This window comes from Nyctibius grandis, chromosome Z (assembly GCF_013368605.1).
Source record: "Nyctibius grandis isolate bNycGra1 chromosome Z, bNycGra1.pri, whole genome shotgun sequence".
Taxonomy (NCBI): domain Eukaryota; kingdom Metazoa; phylum Chordata; class Aves; order Nyctibiiformes; family Nyctibiidae; genus Nyctibius; species Nyctibius grandis.
The window spans coordinates 14,172,465-14,186,685 of record NC_090695.1 but is presented as its reverse complement, the minus strand read 5'-3'; the positions used below and the strand labels follow the sequence as shown (position 1 = coordinate 14,186,685).

Here is a 14,221-nt window from a genome sequence, read left to right as displayed (position 1 = left end):
CTGAAAGTATGCTGAATTTTGAGCAAATGCATAGACTTCTAGTACAGTATGGAAAACTTCAGAATAAGCAGATTTCCTAGTGAGCGACAGGATGTGCCTATTGACACCTTGACTAGAAACTCTCCCTTACATCTCACTAGAAGCAGAGTTCCTCAGGCTCATTTTGCTGATGAACAATGCAGGAAAGTTTTACGATGGAAAAAAGTTGTTCTTTTTATCATGCAACTTGGCAGCAATAGGTTATCAAATACATATCTGTCCCAAATAATGCTGGCACTGTATTTCAACTACTTAGCAAAGTAGCTGAGCAGGATATTATTGTCCTGTGCCTCACAAGACAGGCTTGCTGCCAACTGGGTCATACAATAATCAACAAACCAGACTCCAGAAAGGATGCTAGATTCCTCCCAGCAGCACCTACCATTGAAGCAATTACATATATTTAGTCAGTACAGTGCTGGATTTTCTCTTCTTTATTAACAAACCGCTCAAGGGGGTCTGATCAGCAGATAACTTTAATGGCCTGACTTCATACTCAGACATGAATCTTCAATTCATGTAAACCTTTCAGCTCATGCTACTGCCAAAGAGAACATCTTGAAGAAAAGGAAGAGTCTGTTTGTAGGTTCCCTGGACTCTTGGGTCGGATACATGATCCGTGAAATACAAGCAGCACCTGGCTTATTACTAATTCCAAGACCGCATAAAATCTAAGAGCACAATACATTCAAAACAACATCCAAACACTCAACCAGGTATTCCCTTGTTCTAAGAGAAAAAAGAAAAAATAACAGAACAGCTGTAGTGGTTCTGCTACGGTTTGGAAACCATTGCCATGAGCGCAGGCTTGAAGGCTCACGCTTGGCTGAGGTCTCTCTGAGCTCACTGCAGAGCCTCCCTCGCAGCCACGGCCAGGGATATGGCCCTGTTCCTAGCCACAAGCTGCATACCGCTTCCAGAAGCTACTGCTTGGGAGATGCAGACCAAATCTTTCACTCCGATCCTACAGTCTATGCTACAATCCCTTTTTCACAGCTACATTATACTCCCAAATAAAAGATGCTGTATGCATTCCCAGAGCTAACAGGATAGGTGAGAAACACTTTCCTCATAAATATTGTTTCTACCTCCTTGCTTGTCATTCAAACTGTAGTGTAGTCCACAGAGTATTAATAAACCCATACAACAACTGACTGATAACTGACTTTGACTAATTTCAGAAAACTAATCCCCCCAGTGGTGGCTGCTGTTCTCTCCCATTCAGCATCAGCATGTGGCAACAAGGGATTCCACTGAGTCATCTTGGCAAAACTTGGAGAGACTGTTTTGAATTTCCTTCACAACTTCTCAATGCCCAACTGTATTAATAGCTGAAGATGAAACACTACTGTTGTGGGTCTTCTTGATCCCTTGATAATTATTTCTAATGGTCCATGTGCCACTTCTTTACCATTTCAACATTTGCTTAAATTAATTACAATTAAATAACTGTTCTACACAGTGACTTGCTGGTAATAAGGGGAAGAAGAGCAGCCAGCATTTAATGTCCACGGACATTATCTTTGAGCCAAAAAATGGCCAGAAATACATTAGTAAACTATTTTACTACATAAAATACACCCAAAGTTTGTAACACTATCTGCAGCAAGTTTCCTGCCTATAGCCTGCTAAGGTCTTGTGTCACTCCTTAGAAAGGAGTTACCAGAATGGTTTTGAACACATCATCACTCACCCACCAGACACACACGGGTCTGCGAAGAAAAAGTCGAGAGAATATGAGCAGTTCTGTTTGGTTTTACTGTTCTGAATGACAAAACAACATAATAAATGGCATTAGTCCTTTTCTGTACTAACTGAAGTGCTCTGCTAAGGCAAAGAGAAAGGAATGAATGGTAAGAGCAATATGGGTCAAAAGTCAAGGCCCAAAGCTAGAGCTGCCAATAAGCATCTATTTATAATGTAGAACATCCAAAAAGGTCTGTGCTGTTCACTTAGGAGTACATATCTTCCATCTACAGTGTTAGAATTACTGTCTGCTCTTCACGTCTCAGTCCCTTAGTGCATCCCAGAAAGCTTATGCAAGGTAAAGAATCAATGCTAGCCTGTTCAATGTGCTTTCGGTGCATTTTCGCTGTTGCTTTTCCAATGTCTGAATTCCTCCACTAATGTTTGTGTGATTACAGCACCTACAAATGATTGCCCGCCAGCTGTGCTACAAACTGCACCAACAGAACAAAACAGAGATTAACATTCATCTTTCCCCAGAAGATGCCTTATTTCTGTCCCATAATTGCCATAATAAATACTTGTTCAGGCTTCCTGCTATTCTCTATCGGCGAGTCTCCATCTCCACCAGTGCCACACTTCCACCAGCTTCCGCAGCTCTACTCTCTTAGGGACACTTAACAGGCTTCATCATCTGCGGCTTCTCCTGTACTGGTGTCAGGGTAAACAGATTCCTGAGTTCACATTCATTAGCACAAACCCAGAGAGACTTCAATTCCTGCTCAGCAGCAGCCCAGGGAGAGGGGCTGGGAAGGAATGGAGGACGGTGCACTGTGCTCGCAGGCTCCTGGATGGGCAGATGAAGCCCCGGCTGATGTCTCCTCTGGCTGAGCACAGCTCAGCACTTTCTCCGAGCTGGCTTCAACCTGCGTTGTCTGGAAGTGCTCCACAAGCCACAGCTCGTGAACAACGGCGCTGCTTCTAACCAGGCATTTTAACAACATTTTTTAAGACCACCTATCTCTATTGTCAAGGTAGGGAGTAATCAGAGCATCTGGAAAATACCAATCTACTAGGCTATGAAGCAACACCAAACACAGGGTTTTGACAGTGCTCACCAGAGCCACCCCGCCAAAGCACAATGATGTGGCAAGAGATAAAGATTGCTCATTCATCCTGTACAAGAAGTTTATGTCAGTCCTGCTAGGCTTGCTCTAACCCACACAATTCAGAAAATCCTACCCAAAACTGAAAGCCAACTTTCAATCACAAGAGCTGGAATAAAGCGAAGGAAGTAACTTTGCAAGGTCTATTAAATATAATGATAAGATAGGGCCTAACATGGATTGTACACAATAAAGAAACACACAGTTCAATAATTTGGATGCATTTTTCTTCTTTATGGATTTTTCTGTTGAAGATGTGCTGAAATTCGACTATACGTCCAATAAGCTGTGAATCACCATTCTGGTATTTGGCTTTGTAAATTATTTAATATGACTACTTAAAAACAGTCAAGAAGAAAATAAGAAAGCCTCGTACCGAAGCCTCTGCAAGTAATCTGCCACCGTCTCCCTCATGGCCAGTATTGACACTGACACAGCAGAGCTTAAGCGTTCCTCCCTCCCCTCTGCATGTGTTACTCTGCATCATCTCTGGCAGGCTGGCTCATGGTAACTTTTCCACAGAGTTAAGAGTCAATAAACTCTAATGAATGTCACCCTAGTAGGTTACAGAGGCTTTCAACCTGGAAAGCCTATAAAAAATGGCAACATAAAGGATGTTTATATATACTGTAATATAAACATAAAAATTTTCTAACATGGTTTGTACCCCGCTAGAAAGTGTTCCAGGGTTCAAAATTAAATTAAAAAAAATACTACTTGACTAAGCCTATTCAACACTCACGCTCAGCTGAGCGAAGGTTTTGGCACACGGCTCCAGGGGCAGAGGAGCCTGGCTACCCCCAACGGAGCAAACAAGAAGCCCCAAGAACAGAGAGCTGTGTGACCTGCAGATCTAGAAGCCACAGCTGCGGTCGCTGCTCTGTAGTACTGCTCATTCTGCACGGGAATGAATGTACTTCTCGTGCCAATTTTCAAGATATCTGGTCAGTGCAGGTGTCTGAGATCCAGAGAGTTGGAGGGATGATTCTTCTTTTGCCCATAAGAGCACACTTACGCTTCATATGAATAGGATTACCAAATCACAGCCTCTTGTCAGATCAGTTTTTTTGGCAGGAACCTTTTAAAATCAGTTTAAAAAAAAACAGAAAAATAAATAAATAGTGAGAGACATCTCTTCTGTTTCAGCCCTGACAACAAATGGTGCCAGTCATTTTTATTGTCATCTTACATTTTTTTCCACACGTCAGAATCAGCAAATAAAACAAAAAACTGCAATATAAATAAACAGTATGTGTACCAACTGCTTACATATAAAACGAGTTGGTGAAAGACATCAGTTTTTTGATGCAAAAATACCATCTTTCTGTTCCCTGTATTTTTTACGAGCTGTTGCACTGACAGGCTCCTACAAAACACTGCAACTGATAGGCCATTTAGAAAAGCACAGCAATGCAAGCCTCTGGCAAAATGAGTCCTACTCTATCAAAAACATTTCTACTCCTACCACAGCTCTACTCATAAAGTGGCATAATCTTTATAATAATAATAAAAAAAATCTTTTACAAAATCAGGATGAAAATATACTTTTGGTTACAATTCAAGTTACATTTGAATTTTTAAATCACCTTGAGGATGTGGGGTTTTTTACTGTGTTTTAGACAAGCCATCCCAAACAACCTTAAACAAATTATTACACTTAGTCTTAAAGATGTCCTTTAGATTACTGGTCACATAATGTTCAGCTTCCCCCTTAAGGCAGTGGAACCAAACAGTTCAGAGTCTAGAACTTCAGTCTTTTCAATATCATCCAACAGTTCCCCAGGCTTTGATGTCCTGGTCTTTCTACTTACACTTATTCCATTTTGTTTCAGAAATTATTCACAATCTGTGTGCGGTCCTTGGCTGTTGATCCCTCACACCATAAAACCTCCTCTCCTTTTCTGCATGATTTAGCAAACCGAAACACACCTGTAGAACACGTTCGCCCGCTGTGGAAAACTTCTTACCTCTTCTACTCCGAGATCTCCTGCGGTCAACCAGGCTCTCAGGTTTCTTAGGCTTGAAATAACATTCAAACGATAGGCCAAAATTCTTTAAAAAATGAATTATATCTGAAATTCATATCTCCGCATACAAAACGGGAGTATGACTATGAAGATTTCCATTATATTGTTCAATGTCAATGTGAACAATAAGTCAGTAGGAGACTCTCTTCCTAAATCCTATGTTATTTCTTTTTCATGGATGGATTTTTTATTCCCACTGGCTCCATAAAGCTCCCTTGTGCTCTTACAGAGAGAGCCCTCCACCTGTAGTAGTAGAACTGGAGAAGAAAACGGACCTGCAATGATTTTCACAATACTTTTGGTTACTTTAATAAAACATAACTTACTTATAATTGGAAAAAAGCAATAGAACAGGCTACAACAAATGCATGGCTGCAACAGTAAACAGCATTACTTTTTCCATCCTGGCATTAAGTGCATTCATCTATGTCACAAGCTGGATCAAAGATAGAAGTGCACAACGTACTGCTTATTTCCCTTGTACATTGGATACAGGTTCTACGCAGCTATACAAAGTAAGCCTGAAAAATCAATGATGTAGAAAGCATCTTCTGTAAGTATTCTTGCTCTCCTCCTGACCCCGATGCAAGTGAGGCAGGCCTCTCACACCACCTGAACAGGTGAATGACATCCTTCCTTAACGTCACCGCCGGCATCCCTGCGGTCAGTCAAAGCCTTAAGAACAATCAAGCAGTCTCCACCGTAGTTAACACACCTGTGTGTGCCTTGTGGCAGACAAATTACATGCCACTGAAAAAAAGTGGGTCTGGACCCAGTGCAATCAAAGACATTCATTCGTTCAAAGGTACCTATTATTTCAAGGAAATTAGATACTCAAGCAAAATACTTAACTACTAACCAGCAGTAACGAGGCACAGGCTGCTTTACAACAGGGACTGCTTTCTCTGAAATGGTTTCTGAACTGATATGACCACCCTTCTTAAATGCATCTTAGTGCTCGAAGATACCAGAGCTCATCACACGGTTCCACAAAAATAGCCTTCCTCACAGGGAGGCGGAGGGACCATTTCTCCCCACCTTGGGCTGCAGTCCCTCCGTGCCGTACACGCTGTCCTGAAACAGCAGAACTGGCCAGCATACAGGAGGCCGCAGTGACCGTATCACGTAACATGCATCTCTCCAGTGCAGTGTTTGTTACCACCAGCCAGCATGAGCAGACCCAGAGGCTCACTGCTGCTCTTCAAAGGTCAGAAGTCAGAGATAAAAAGCGTAAAGCGCCGTCTCACACATGCTCTCTGATCCTATTGCAGTAACGTTGTGGCCACAAGTAAGAACAGTTCATCCACACGTACTGGACCAGCATGTTGGTACTATTTGGAACAAGCACAAGTCAAGTCTGATAAGTTTTAGCTGCATGTGTTTCAGTTACATGTGTGGATGAGCCAAAAACTTCAAACAGACTCAAGAATAAAGAGCTGGATTTCCCTCTGCACACTGAAAATCATTCCTTCTGGCGGCTCAACTCACTGTAGCAAGCATGGCCCTAGTATATGCCCTACAAAAGCCAGCACTCAACCTGGAAGACCAAAGCTGCAGCGCAAACACAGCTCACTGGGCTTGATGCACACATGCTATGAAGTACAGATGGGCTCGTGAGTCCTGACCGCGCTGTATTCTGCCATGTTTACTTAACATCTGACTTAGTCCTTACAGCTGCTCTGTGCCCGAATTCAAACCATCACAGTCATTACAAAAGCAACAGTTTTCTTGGGGGTTTCTTTGTACGTAAAAGTTCCACAGTGTTCCCTGGACATACCTTACTAGGCTTAGCCATAAATAGTAATCAAAGCCAAAGATACAGCAGCTCATTGCTCCTAATTGCTTTTCTCCTCTTGATCCTGATTCCAGACCTTCCTTACTCTAGTCAGAACAGATAAAGCTTGGTCCCAAATGTAATCACAATCAGTCCTCTTCAGCTGGGGACTGGAAGCAAGGGACAAGAGCCACCATCTAGAAGGAATCCTGCTTTCTTTTCACTCACTTTTTACAGCATCACATAAAGCCACCAGCAATCTCATGAAAAGTTAAAACCCCGAACAGTTCAAGCTTTCTTGGATGAAAACAGTATACAAGGCATCGCTCAAAACAATTATAAAGTAGGTTCATAACATGGTTCTTGAGCAAACACAATTTAATAAGCATTCAGTGCCAAATTCAAACAATATTTGCAGTCAGGCAATAAAGGAGAGCCCACTGCACCAATTCATTCTCAAGGGAACACTGAATAAATTCTTATGTGTGGGTGAAAAAGGCAGACAAAAAAAGAAAAAAACATGAAATATAGCAGAAATCAGCCTGCTAGCTTAACATTTGAGAGCAGGTGGGAATAAGGCATGCAGTTCGTGAAGTGAAGCAAAAACTGACAAGCATGCTCATTTAACCGAGACAGCTGAAATAAAATTTTTTGATTCTTTCAGTCTGTTTCTCCTGGCCTACAGACTCTCTTTCACGGTCAGATTATCGCTACCCAATCCCCAAACTCCAACAGGCACAAAAGGAGTTGTTTGGCTATATCAATAAGGTTGTAGAGATGAACCACGTACAGATTAAAACCCAAAACTGTTGCATACTGGCCAGGCACAGAGACATTTGCTCACAGAACTAGCACAGGTACAGGTTCTACCTACAGGATACCATCAATGCATCCTAGACATCTACTGGAATATAGAGCCAGCCCACTGGGATCTGAACGAACCCAGCATTTTATAGGTGCAGCAGATTTTCAATGCTAGAAACAGCCATTGGATGTCTTCACCTGGAGAACAGGCAAAAATACTTCTGTTCTCCCCAAATTCCAGGCTGGACAGACCTGAACCAGCACCACTGCAAAAGATGAAGTACTGAGTGACCATACGGGACTGCCCAGGACCGCAATGACACGACGGCCTGGGGTGCAAGCCGATAGCCAGTGAGCACGGTGCTGGAACAGCTCCTGATAATAAGTCAGGATTTGATTTTTCTCACCAAGTTTTACCCATCTCATTTTCTCCTGAGGCAGTAAAACTTCAAACTCAATTTAAGCGCTTGAATGATGCAACATGACGGCTGTTATTAATAACCTAACTCTTTCTGACTACCCCTCAGAGTTGTTGTGTGTTAGCTGCTGACAAACCTGTATTGCACAAAATTACTCCACAGAGCATCTGAAATATTACTTTATGTTTGGACTGACTACTTATGAAATGAGTTTGAAGACTGTAATGGATTTATGACAGCATTTAAACAGCTTTTACAGTTCTAAATGTTAATTATCTCCACCCTTCTTATTGTCCAGTGTTTAAACGGCACCCAAATGCAACTGATTATTCATATTTATGTCTTCATGTATCATCTTTGTTCTAGGATTATAAGCAGTAAGCTTATTAAGTGATCAGAGACAGAAATCTTCTCCTTAATGAGTGTAAAGCTGGTGAAGCATCTTCTCTTTGCACATTCTGACTTCAGTTTCCCACATTACGCATCCACCCTGGGTAGTCACTTGTGCTTGATGCACAGGCCTAGCAGGTCTAGCACTAACACCCTAACGCTGTGTCTCTCTCTAAATGGCTACAGAAAAGGAGAGATGGGAAAGTATAACTCCTTCCACACCAGAAGAATAGGTGTTGCGTTTACTCTCTTAATGCAAAGAAGTTAAAATTTTCTGCTAAATTTACCAGAGCTCCATATCGTCCCACCAGTGCTCCCCGCACAGAGTTTGTTGTCTCCACCACATCTCCAGCATCCTCCATGCAGCCCTGTATGACCTTCCCCCATATGACCACGATCCCTCAAAACATAACCACTAGTTCAGACACGTAGCAGGACAAAAGACTACATTGCAGACTGTATTGCTATGAATAGGAGTATCTTAATAACTCAAAGTTATAAAACTGAGCACGATTTAGAAGATACGGATGTCAGCATCACGGTCAGTGGGTTTTTTGGAAAGTCAAAAGACTAACATAAATACGATGAGCATGATAAGTATAGTGTGACAGATGGAGTTTTAAAGCTCATAAATGCTTGATTACTGCTATAATCCTTCAGCTACTGACTACATGGATAACAAATGAAGCGGGACAACCTTACACCTGAAAAGTTAGTTTGAACCGACTGCCTGTGCACGTGCATCCACACATTTAATAGAAGTATCTCATGCATCAGTGACCATTACTGCTTGAAGCAGAGGAATGGACAAGGGTGTTTTCCAGCAGTTACTCCTTCAGTAAAAATAATTTTAATTGTCCTTTACATCCTCACAACACTGTACTTCTGAAATGCTTAGCAAACAGTAAGGAACATTACCTTGTTTAGGTAAGACATTAAGTCTCATCCTATTGCAAACCAACCTGCTATTATGAAGGGTTTCTGATGTTTATATTAACTTATTAATAAAAATAGAAAGTTTCTGGCGATGACTTTCTTTTCAATAGAATACCTGCTTTCTAAAGGTCAATAAAATATCACGCTTAAACGTATTTTCATTTCATAATCTGCAGGAAGTTTGATATGGACAACATCCATCTCTGTCAGGAAACAGCCTTTACAATTTACTGGGAAAAACTGTTTCTCATACATTGAGAACCAGCTCTTTGGTAAGAGGATGCTTTTTACATCTCTCACGAATTAAAACCATAGAATCATAGAATCGATTTGGTTGGAAAAGACCTTTAAGATTACCAAGTCCAACCGTAAACCTAACACTGTGAAGTCCACCACTAAAACGTGTCCCTAAGCGCCACATCTACACATCTTTTAAATACCTCCAGGGACGGTAACTCAACCACTTGCCTGGGCAGCCTGTTCCAATGGTAGAAACCCTTTCGGTGAAGAAATTTTTCCTGATATCCAATCTAAACCTCCCCAGCGCAACTTGAGGCCGTTTCCTCTCATCCTATTGCTTGCTACCTGGGAAAAAGAGACACCCACCTTGCTACAACCTCCTTTCAGGCAGTTGTAGAAAGCGATAAGGTCTCCCCTCAGCCTCCTGTTCTCCAGACTAAACAACCCCTGTTCCCTCAGCCGTTCCTCATAAGACTTGTGCTCTAGATCCTTCACCAACTTTGTTGCCCTTCTTTGGACTCACTCCAGCAACTCAATGTCTTTCTTGTAGTGAGGGGCCCAACACTGAACACAGTATTCGAGGTGTGGCTTCACCAGTGCCGAGTACACTGCGCCAATCACTTCCCTAGTCCTGCTGGCCACACTATTTCTGATACAAGCCAGGATGTTGCTGGCTGCCTTGGCCACCTGGGCACACTGCTGGCTCATATTCAGCCGGCTGTCGACCAACACCCCCAGGTCCTTTTCTTCCAGGCAGCTTTCCAGCCACTCTTCTCCAAGCCTGTAGCATTGCATGGGGTTGTTGTGCCCCAAGTGCAGAACCCAACACTCAGCCTTGTTGAAACTCATACAGTTGGCCTTGGCCCATCGATCCAGCCTGCCCAGATCCCTCTGCAGAGCCTTCCTACCCTCAAGCAGATCAACACTCCTGCCCAACATGGTGTTGACTGCGAACTTACTGAGGTTGCACTCGATCCCCTCGTCCAGATCGTTGATAAAGACGTTAAAGACAACTGGCCCCATGATGTGTAAACACCCACCTCATACAAAGAACTTAAACTGGGACTCATATACAATAAAGACAGACTTCCGTTGTGATAAACAATTTGAGCACAAAGTGTTCCTTCAAGTCCTGACATAAATCTGTTCCTGCCAAACTAGTATCTCATTGCGTCAGCCCTTAGTCCTCACCAAGACTGTAGTGGCAGCCCTGCCGCCTCTCTGCCTGCTTTCCTCACACTGCCCTCTTCCCAGAATTACCATCCCAGATCCGCTGGGCCAAAGATTCACCTTTCCATCAGATAAATATTTGGTGAAAAAATAAGGAAGATCCTTTTAGTTAAAAGGAACTTGACCCTCTAGCAAACCCACCATTTAGGGACTCCCATGTGGACTAAGTGGACTCATTACTGCACTGCTGGTATCCTTGCCCTTCCTTTCGCTACCAACTTTATCCCTTCTTCTTGTTATTCCTGTCATTTTTATTTATTTGCAATGCTTTGAAAATGTTTTGACACCTACCTTAAGATTGCTAGAGCTTCAACTGGGCTGAATGCAAGTGCTGTTGTGTCTGATAGAACATTTTTTTTTAAAACAGACTAAAAAGAAATCGAAGCATCTCTGCCTATGTTGCTTTCTCAATGACAAATATTCACAGCTCCTATTTTGTCCATGGAAATCCAGTATTTCAAATAAGATACACAATGTTATCTTTATTCAGCTCGATGCTCCCATTAGTACTGCAAGGTAAACACTAGCTTTGATAAAAAACAATTTCTGCAGCAATATGAAGCTTCATTTGATAGAAGCAAGGCCTGCCTCTAGTTTATATACACATTAACAGAAATGTACATATAGTCAAGGGAAAGAGACCCTGTGAGTGAAAGTTACACCCTAAAAGGACCAATATATATTATACATCTTCAGCCTCCAGATCATGGAAAAGAAAGGTACCAACCCAGAAACAGGAGAATTGCCATCAAAGATTTATTTGAGCTTTCCCTATTGGAAACGGGCACAAGAGGTCACATATAGTATTGCATGCTACTTCAGTCAGTAAAAATGAGATCAATCGAGCTCTGTACATCTCCCCAACACACCCAGCCTGGCACAGACACCCAAGCGCTCTCCAGGAGCAGCACTGCCATGCTGCACGGTGCTACAGAAAATAACACCTCTATAAAAGTGCCTACAGAGCCCGCAAGTTTATGTATTTGCACGGTGCTGCACTGTGCTGCACAGATACATCAACAACAGGAGACAAGGAAACAGCCCATGGTAATGAAAACAATGCTTGACCATACTCGGAGAATTTTACTCTGAAATATTTGGGGGGTATCTATGACTTCTCTAGACATTAAAGTAAGTTTCAGGAGTTATTTTCTAAAACTACTATTTTTTTTACTGGCAGTTTTATAAATCCTCAGAAGCATTGCAAGCTGTCAATCCTTTATAATTATTAAAACGTGTTAATGTCATGAATTAACATGGCAAGTAGCAATTCTAGTAATGCGAGACTGAGATGCGGTAGAGATGAAAGGCATCGCATTCCTATTTAAACATTTCAAGCTGTCTGAATAATGTTCAGTAATACTTATATTTATCACTCAGAGCCACAAAACATCTCAATTGTAATCTACTCTAATCTCAATATTTAAAATAGCATATTTTAAATAAACGGCAGTATTTAAATAAATCTTACCAAATCTCCTTATATTGATTCTATTCCCAACTACATTTTCATCACTGATGTGAGCAACCAAGTCTACGCTATAGCTATGAGTCTTTCAGATTTAAGTTAAGCACCTCTTTACCAGGTAAACAATTTCAATTTTTCCTATCAGTAAACATTTGCTTTAAGCATTTATAAAATGGGATCCATCTCAAGCAGTTTTAATTGCTTCATTTTTATTTCTGATTTAACCACGAACAGAAAGATGACCAGGTGTGGGTCTTTTGTAGTTGCTACACGAGGAGAAAAATGAAGCTGTGACTGAATACAGTAAGTTAATAATACACTAGGTTCCGAACAAGATATACACTACTGAAAATATGAGTAACTAATGCACATCCACACGCTTGATCTCTAGAATTAGCCCCGTGAGAGTTTGCAACAAATATCACTGAAGACGTTGCTGTGAGAAAACACTAGTTATTCCTCTGCAATAACACACGCTGTTTTGTATGCTTCTGCTCAGAGTATCTGCAGTCTTTGTTTTTAAAAATATTCTCTTCAGTTTTTTTCCCATGCAATACTTACAGCAGACCCAACGCTAAGAAATGCCATCAATTATAGATGGAATGAAAAGTTAAAAAAAAATAAAACGCGAGGGGAGGATGGTATAAACTGGAATAAACCACACAGAAGAGACACTCCGATTAGGTCCATTACAGCAGGGAAGAGGGAGACGCTGGCAGCTCATGTACCGTTCTCGCTCTGCTTTTTAAACCCAAGTCCACACTGGAGAGAAGGTTTCTCCGAAGAACACTGTTCCTCCAGAACTCTGAGGCCGTGTCTCCCTCCCCTGTAATCCCACTCCATCACCCACAGCACGCTGGGTCACAAAACTCCTCGCCCCACTGCCCGCCCGCCGTCCCAGCGGCGGGTGCGCGGCCACAGCTCACGCCCGCTGCCCGGCCCGGGTCCGGCCCCACGCTGCCCACACCAGCGAGACACGCCGGGCGCCCCCGCTCCCGGAGGGGCTCCGACACCGACCGGGGTCGTGGAGGCTGTTCACACGCCACCCCCGCCGCCCGCAGGCGAGAGCCGGCTGGGCGGAAGGCGAAGCCCGACGGGTGCCGGACCCCGGCCCGCCGCCGCCGGGGCTGGGGGCGAGGAAGCCGCGCCGCGGCCGCCCCACGCAGACGCGGCCGGCGGGGAGAGGCGCGGAGCCGCCGCCCGGTACTCACCGACTCTCTCAGAAACTTCCCCCAAGTTTCAGCGGCGCGGCGGGGGGCGGTGGGCGCGGCCCCCCGCGGCGGGCGCCGGCAGCATGGGAGCGCCTCAGCGAGCTGCCGCCGTGGCGGCGGCGGCACCGCGGGGCATCGCGCTGCCTCCGCCCGGGGCCGGCCCCAACTTCTGAGACGGTAACGACCGACAACGGCGAGCGAGGGCGGCCGGGCGCGGGGCTGAGCCCGCACCCCTCCCGCGGGGCGGGACGGGGCGGGAGGAGAGGTCAGGCCGGGGCGGGTGACGGCGGGGTGCGCAGCCCGGCGCCCCACCTCCGCTCCCCCCCCCGCCGGTAGCAGCAGCGGTGGAGGCGGCAGTAGCACTCACTTCGGTCGCAGCCGCCCCGCAGCCCTCTGCGCGCCCGCCCGCCCTGCCTGCCAGGGAGCGGGGCGCTCAGCAGCGGCCGCCGCCACCGCCTCCTCCTCCACCTCCTCCTCCTCCTCCTGCCATGGCCGCCGCGCCCCGCTCGGCACCTGGCTGTCCGCCCGCCGCGGGGAGGAGGGGGTCAGGGATCGGGGCCCGCAGCGCGCCGAGGAAGCACGTCTGTCGGGGCGGGCCGGGGCGGGGGCGGCTGGCGCGTCTCCGGGAGCGCGTCTGGCTGCCCGGCCGCCCCGGGGCCCCGGCCCCGGCCCCGGCCTGTCACTTTCACTGCGCCGCGGGGCTCCGTCTAGGGGAAGGCGGTGGCTACTGCAGCGCGTCTCCCTGCCGGGGGAGAACTGCCCCCCCGGAACGCCCGCTGCGGGCGCGGGGGGCTGCGCGGAGAAGTTACACCGAGCCGCCGGAGCGGCCGC

The 14,221-nt window shown here is 45.0% G+C and overlaps 1 protein-coding gene across 8 annotated transcripts in view; it reads right to left on the bottom strand.

Moving 5' to 3' along the window:
• Positions 1 to 13,711, bottom strand: part of GHR (growth hormone receptor) — a 134,468-nt gene extending 120,757 nt beyond the window's left edge. For 3 of the 8 annotated variants that reach the window (XM_068424123.1, XM_068424127.1, XM_068424126.1), the window contains exons 1-2: positions 5,778 to 5,881; positions 4,859 to 5,193 (exon numbers count right to left, since the gene is read on the bottom strand). The gene's annotated coding sequence lies outside the window, so the exon portion shown is untranslated. Of the gene's footprint in view, positions 1 to 4,858; positions 5,740 to 5,777; positions 5,882 to 13,390 lie in introns of those variants that run through there. The other 5 variants (XM_068424128.1, XM_068424130.1, XM_068424129.1 and 2 more) reach the window with 4 other exon arrangements.
• Positions 13,712 to 14,221: the final 510 nt, after the last annotated feature.